This window comes from Musa acuminata, unplaced genomic scaffold, assembly GCF_036884655.1.
Source record: "Musa acuminata AAA Group cultivar baxijiao unplaced genomic scaffold, Cavendish_Baxijiao_AAA HiC_scaffold_1126, whole genome shotgun sequence".
Lineage (NCBI taxonomy): Eukaryota > Viridiplantae > Streptophyta > Magnoliopsida > Zingiberales > Musaceae > Musa > Musa acuminata.
In genome coordinates, this window is record NW_027021339.1 from 3904373 (window position 1) to 3911872 (window position 7500).

A 7500-nucleotide genomic window follows, 5' to 3' on the forward strand; every position below is an offset into this window, starting at 1 on the left:
TCTTGAGCGGAGCAAAATGTCAGCCATCTCAGCACCCTGGAACCCCCCGGGTGGCACAGGGCTGGATGGGGCTTTCGTATAGCAGGGAAGGTGCTGCCTCTCGCTTCGCTCGCTGTCCGCCGCTCGCCGCTCGCTTGCCCAGCCAAAAATGGCCAGTTTTGGCCCGTTTTTGGGCCGTTTTGGCCAGTTTTTGGCCTGTTTTTGCGTTGCGCGGTGACCGTCTTGAGCGGAGCAAAATGTCAGCCATCTCAGCACCCTGGAACCCCCCGGGTGGCACAGGGCTGGATGGGGCTTTCGTATAGCAGGGACGGTGCTGCCTCTCGCTTCGCTCGCTGTCCGCCGCTCGCCGCTCCCTCGCGCAGCCAAAAATGGCCAGTTTTGTCCCGTTTTTGGGCCGTTTTGGCCAGTTTTTGGCCTGTTCTTGCGTCGCGCGGTGACCGTCGTGAGCGGAGCAAAATGTCAGCCATCTCAGCACCCTGGAACCCCCCGGGTGGCACAGGGCTGGATGGGGCTTTCGTATAGCAGGGACGGTGCTGCCTCTCGCTTCGCTCGCTGTCCGCCGCTCGCCGCTCGCTCGCGCAGCCAAAAATGGCCAGTTTTGGCCCGTTTTTGGGCCGTTTTGGCCAGTTTTTGGCCTGTTCTTGCGTCGCGCGGTGACCGTCGTGAGCGGAGCAAAATGTCAGCCATCTCAGCACCCTGGAACCCCCCGGGTGGCACAGGGCTGGATGGGGCTTTCGTATAGCAGGGACGGTGCTGCCTCTCGCTTCGCTCGCTGTTCGCCGCTCGCCGCTCGCTCGCGCAGCCAAAAATGGCCAGTTTTGGCCCGTTTTGGCCAGTTTTTGGCCTGTTTTTGCGTTGCGCGGTGACCATCTTGAGCGGAGCAAAATGTCAGCCATCTCAGCACCCTGGAACCCCCCGGGTGGCACAGGGCTGGATGGGGCTTTCGTATAGCAGGGACGGTGATGCCTCTCGCTTCGCTCGCTGTCCGCCGCTCGCTGCTCGCTCGCGCAGCCAAAAATGGCCAGTTTTGGCCCGTTTTTGGGCCGTTTTGGCCTGTTTTTGGGCTGTTCTTGCGTCGCGCGGTGACCGTCGTGAGCGGAGCAAAATGTCAGCCATCTCAGCACCCTGGAACCCCCCGGGTGGCACAGGGCTGGATGGGGCTTTCGTATAGCAGGGACGGTGCTGCCTCTCGCTTCGCTCGCTGTCCGCCGCTCGCCGCTCGCTCGCGCAGCCAAAAATGGCCAGTTTTGTCCCGTTTTTGGGCCGTTTTGGCCTGTTTTTGGGCTGTTCTTGCGTCGCGCGGTGACCGTCGTGAGCGGAGCAAAATGTCAGCCATCTCAGCACCCTGGAACCCCCCGGGTGGCACAGGGCTGGATGGGGCTTTCGTATAGCAGGGACGGTGCTGCCTCTCGCTTCGCTCGCTGTCCGCCGCTCGCCGCTCGCTCGCGCAGCCAAAAATGGCCAGTTTTGGCCCGTTTTTGGGCCGTTTTGGCCAGTTTTTGGCCTGTTCTTGCGTCGCGCGGTGACCGTCGTGAGCGGAGCAAAATGTCAGCCATCTCAGCACCCTGGAACCCCCCGGGTGGCACAGGGCTGGATGGGGCTTTCGTATAGCAGGGACGGTGCTGCCTCTCGCTTCGCTCGCTGTTCGCCGCTCGCCGCTCGCTCGCGCAGCCAAAAATGGCCAGTTTTGGCCCGTTTTGGCCAGTTTTTGGCCTGTTTTTGCGTTGCGCGGTGACCATCTTGAGCGGAGCAAAATGTCAGCCATCTCAGCACCCTGGAACCCCCCGGGTTGTCACGACCTTAGCTGGAATTGCCTAAGGCGTGAGGCACCCTTGCGGCCAAAGACGCGAACTTAGCTTGCGTTGCCTAAGTCGCGGGTCACCCTCGTTGCAAAGACGCGAAACTTAGCTTGCGTTGCCTAAGTCGCGCTTTGCCCTTGCGATCTTGCTCCGCAAGGATCAGCCACTTTGTAACCTCTCGCAGGTCCCGAAGGACCTGTAAAAGAGAAAGAAAGTTAGATCGAAAGAACGAGCAACGGACAAGTCCCGAAGTCTCGCGAAAAGGGAAGCTTTACAAGCAAATCGTCGAACACCTTGTGTGCACAAGAGAAAAGAGGGAGGGGGAGAAAAACAAGGCTTTCAAGGATGAACGAACAGCTGCAAGCCCACAAACAGCCGCTCACCTGGTCCCGGACGCAACACCAAGTTCCCGTAAAGGTCACGTGCGAACTTGCGAAAGAGTGTTCAACGCCCGGTATATAACCGAAGCCCCATCCAGCCATGTGCCACCCGGGGGGTTCCTGGGGTCTGAGCTGGCTGACATTTTGGTGAGCGGAGGCAGCACTCCGCTCACCTCCCGCGGCACGCGAAAACGGCTCCGTTTTGGGCTGTTTTGGGGCTGTTTTGCTCGGTTTGGTGAACGGTCGCTTTGCAACGCTGCAGCTTGTTCGAACTTACATATTTACAAGCAAAATGACCCAAAACCATAAGAAAACATGCTGTCAAGCAGCTGTACATGCGGGTGCGAGCGACGAACGGTTCGTTGAACGGAGTTGTTGCGGGTGCGCGACGACCGTTCGTGACATTCTCCCCCACTTAAACTGTCGACGCCCTCGTCGACGCTTGTTGGTAGTTGTTGATGACTTCTTCTTCATGTCGCAGGGCGTCTTCAGGCTCCCAACTGGCTTCAGTTCGGGGAAGCTTTCGCCACTTCACCAAGTACTCTGTCTGCTCTGCTCCGTTGGGTAGCTTTATCTTGCGATCTGCCAGAATGGTTTCCACTCGCTTCTCGTAGGAGGCTGTGATGGGAGGTAGCCGAGTTGGAATACTTCGAGAAGCATCTTGCGGATCCGAATGGTAGGCCTTCAGGTTGCTGGCGTGAAGAACGTTGTGAATTTTGAACCACGCCGGCAGCTGCAACTTGTAAGAAACATTGCCTACTCTGCTGATAATTGGGAAGGGCCCTTCATACTTACGCACCAATCCTTTGTGGACTCTTTTCCTGAAGAATTGGAGTGATGCTGGTTGGAGCTTTACCAACACCAAGTCGCCAACTTTGAACTCTTGTGGTCGCCTTCCCAAGTCTGCCCACTTCTTCATCCGTTTTGCCGCCTTCTCCAAGTAAGCCCGCGCAATATCGGCATTTCGATGCCACTCCTTTGCGAAATGGTAGGCTGATGGACTACTCCCAGTATAACCAATTGCCATAGTGTGCGGAGTCGACGGTTGTTGTCCTGTGATAATTTCGAAGGGGCTCTTGTTGGATGTAGAGCTCCGCTGCAAGTTGTAGGAGAATTGGGCGATGTCCAACAGCTTCACCCAATCTCGTTGATTGGCACTCACGTAGTGCCGGAGATACTGCTCTAAGAGCGAATTTATTCTTTCAGTTTGACCATCCGTCTGGGGGTGGAGGCTTGTAGAGAAGTATAACTTTGACCCCAACAATTTGAATAGCTCGGTCCAGAATCGTCCCAGGAACCGAGCGTCTCGATCACTAACAATATTGTGTGGGACTCCCCAATACTTCACTACACCCTTCATCATCAGTCTGGCCGCCTCTTCAGCTGAACAGTGTAGGGGAGCAGCAATGAAAGTTGCATACTTTGAAAACCGATCGACCACCACAAGTATCGATCCAAGTCCCCCTACAGGCGGCAAGCTAGATATGAAGTCTAAGGAAATGCTCTCCCATGGCCTTTCTGGTACAGGCAACGGCTCCAAAAGTCCCACCGGCTTCCGTTGCTCCACCTTGTCTTGTTGGCAAGTAAGGCATGTTCGAACATACTCCTCCACATCAATCCCCATCTTTGGCCAGTAGAAGGCCCTCTCCACGAGAGCCAATGTTCTGTGAATGCCGGGATGTCCAGCCCAAAGGGAATCGTGACACTCTTTCAAGAGTTCACGCCTTAAATTGTCCACTCGGGGAACATAAACTCTATTCCCTTTTGTGTAAACAAGTCCCTCCTGGCCCCAAAATCGTCGTGCCTTGCCTTCTTTGATGAGCTGCATCAGGATAACTGCCTGGGGATCACTATACAGTCCATCTCTGATTCGAGAAAGGAAGTTGGAATGTAACTGACTTGTTTGGCCTCTGCCCTCCAGTTGTGCAGCATTCACGCACTCCACCTTCCGACTCAGCGCATCGGCCACGACATTCGCCTTCCCGGGCTTGTATTCCATTGCCATATCAAATTCAGCCAGGAAGTCCTGCCACCGTGCTTGCTTTGGGGAGAGCTTCTTCTGAGTTTGGAAATAACTCAGGGCGATGTTGTCTGTCCTCAGCACAAATCGCGACCCGAGGAGGTAGTGTCGCCAAACTCGTAGGCAGTGGATCACCGCTGTCATCTCCTTCTCATGCACTGGATACCGCCTCTCGGTCTCGTTGAGTTTGCGGCTCTCGTAGGCCACCGGATGACCTTCTTGCATGAGTACTCCACCAATAGCAAAGTCCGAAGCATCGGTATGGACTTCAAAGGGCTCTCCATAGTTTGGCAATTTGAGCACTGGTTCTTCCAGAACAGCAGCCTTCAGATCTTGGAATGCTATCTCACATTTGTCAGACCACTTCCAAGGCTGCTCCTTCTTCAGCAACTCCGTCAGTGGGGTTGCCCGCTTCGAATATCCTGAAATGAAGCGTCGATAGTAGTTGACGAATCCAAGGAAGGATCTCAACTCTGGCACCTTCTTTGGTGTTCGCCATTCCGCAACTGCTTGCACCTTCGACTTGTCCATCCGAATGGAGCCACCACCGATTCGATGCCCTAAGAATAGGATCTCAGTTTGAGCAAAGTAGCATTTCTCCCTTTTTACGAACAAAGTGTTCTCCCTGAGAACCTTGAAAATCGTCCGAAGGTGCTTGACGTGCTCCTCGAGCGTTTGGCTGTAGACGACGATATCGTCCAAGTAGACGACCACGAACTTATCCAAATACTCCTTGAATAGTTGGTTCATGAGAGTACAGAATGTGGCCGGAGCGTTGGTTAAGCCAAAAGGCATCACCAAGAACTCAAACGCTCCATACCTGGTCACACAGGTAGTCTTCGCTTCGTCGCCTTCAGCAATGCGCACCTGCCAATACCCCGACCGAAGGTCGAGTTTTGAGAAATACTTGGCCTTGCCCAGTTGGTCGAACAAGTCCGCGATGAGCGGGATGGGATACTTGTTCTTCACCGTTACTTTGTTGAGGGCTCGATAGTCGACGCATAATCGGAGGCTCCCATCTTGTTTCTTCTGGAAGAGAACTGGAGCTCCGAAAGGTGCTTTTGAGCTGCGGATGAGACCACCGCTTAGCAGTTCACCTAACTGCTTCCTGAGTTCGGCCAACTCTGGCGGGGGCATGCGGTAGGGTGGTCTCGCTGGAGGCTTCACTCCTGGCTCCAGCTCGATACTGTGATCCACGCCTCTGCGTGGTGGGAGAGTCTTCGGCAACTCGGGTGGCATAACGTCTTCGAACTCCTTCAAGACGTTCGCCACTACAGCAGGTTCTTGAATGGCCTCTTCGTTGAGTGGCTCTAGCTTCATAGCAGCCACGAATGTCAGTTCGCCCTTTCGCACCCCTTTCTTCAATTGTAAGGCCGAAATGTGTTGGGGCTCCTTGGTTCCTCTCCGAGAGACGGGAACCACGCAGGGGTCATCGCCTCCCATCATACATAGGGAGTTTAAGAACGGCATCGGCACCAACTTCGCCGCATGCATAAACTCCATTCCAAGAATCACTTGGAAGTCGTCCAGTGGCACGGCCATCATGTTGGTGTTACCGCTCCAAGTCCCGATTTTGATAGGAACACCCTTCGCCAACCCGGAGATTCGCCTGGCCTCCGAGTTCACCGCCTTCATTCGGCTTGGGCTCTTCTCCAATGTCAACCCAAGTCGCTGTGCTTCGCGATCGGCTATGAAGTTGTGGGTAGCGCCCGTGTCCACCATTGCACGGGTCGTTTGGCCATTTAGCTTAATGTCCACATACATTAGTTCGCTGCTTCCTGCTTTTTGTGCCTTCGTCTTCGTGTTCTCCCCCACTTGACCCCGCATAGCGTTCAACAGACGCATTGCTCCCATTCGGGGTCCTTGCGACTCCTCCTCGTCGCTGCTGGATTCTGAGCTGCTCGAACTAAGAGCAACAGCTTTGCCCTTGTCCGATCGGGGAGGGTGGATGGAAGCTGTCAAAGCGTTGAGTGCCTGCTTCTGTGGGCACTCCCTTACCATGTGCGGTCCTCCGCACAAGAAGCATCCTCCAGGTTTTGAGGCCTTGCCTTTTGGGTTCGGCCCTTTGTGGGAGCTCTTCTTCTTCTGTTCGCCCCCGAGATCTTTCCCTCGAGAATGTTTTGGAGGGCGATTGCTTGAAGATTGTTTCCTTCTCGCTGGGTCTTCAGAGGAAACGAAGTCGGTGAGCCTTTCTGCAGCTGCAATTGCCCCGACCACGTCGGTAACATTCCTTCGATTCAGCTCTTGCTGAGCCCATGGTTTCAGACCATCAAGGAAGCTGAACAACTTGTCCTTCTCGGACATGTCCTGTATGTCCAGCATCAGTGCAGAAAACTGCTTTACATAGTCTCGGATGGTGGTACTTTGGCGGAGTTGTCTCAACTTCCTTCTTGCGACGAACTCTGTGTTCTCCGGTAGGAACTGAGTTCTCAACTCCCGCTTCAAGTCTTCCCATGTGTCGACTCGACACCGACCTTGTTGGATCTCCTCCCAACGAGTTCGCCACCAAAGTTTCGCATCTCCATTCAGATACATTGTTGCTATTGAAACTTTGGTATCTTCAGAATCGGGCCTCGTAGCTCGGAAGTATTGCTCCATGTCGAACAGAAAGTTCTCGAGCTCCTTGGCATCTCTGGCCCCTCCGTATCCATGGGGCTCAGGTGCCCTCAAGTTTTGTGGCGGTGCAACGCGGGTGTTGCCTCCTCCCGCATTTAGCATTCTTGTGAGCATAGCCACCTTCGCCGTGAGTTCCGCCACAACGTCTTGCAAGTGCTGCACGGAGTCCTTGGTGTCATCGGACAGTCGGTCGACTAGGGCCTCGACCTTGTCGATCCTGGACTCCGCTTCCTCTTGCGAGCTCTCTACCCCAACAAGTCTTTGTTGGCCATGGTAGAGTTCCTCCATGCTCGCTTCCAGAACATCTAGGCGGGTTTCCGCCGTCGTGAGTCTCTCCTTATGACTCTTTTTTCCTGTTAGCGCACCAGATTGCGCTTCCTCCGCTCGCGGAGAGTTGCCAACTTCTCGCTCATCCTGTTCGCTGCCGCGATCCTCGTGAGCGGCTCCAACAGCATGAGAGCGAGTGTGCACATGCAGCCCACCTGCGGCTGCTTGGGGCAAGGTTCCGGCTTGCCCCGTCTTGCTTGATTCGCCACGATGCTTTGCCATGGCGAAGTTGCGAAGTTCGTTCGCTGTTCGATCGAAGAGCTTGCCCGCTCTGATACCACAATGTCACGACCTTAGCTGGAATTGCCTAAGGCGTGAGGCACCCTTGCGGCCAAAGACGCGAACTTAGCTTGCGTTG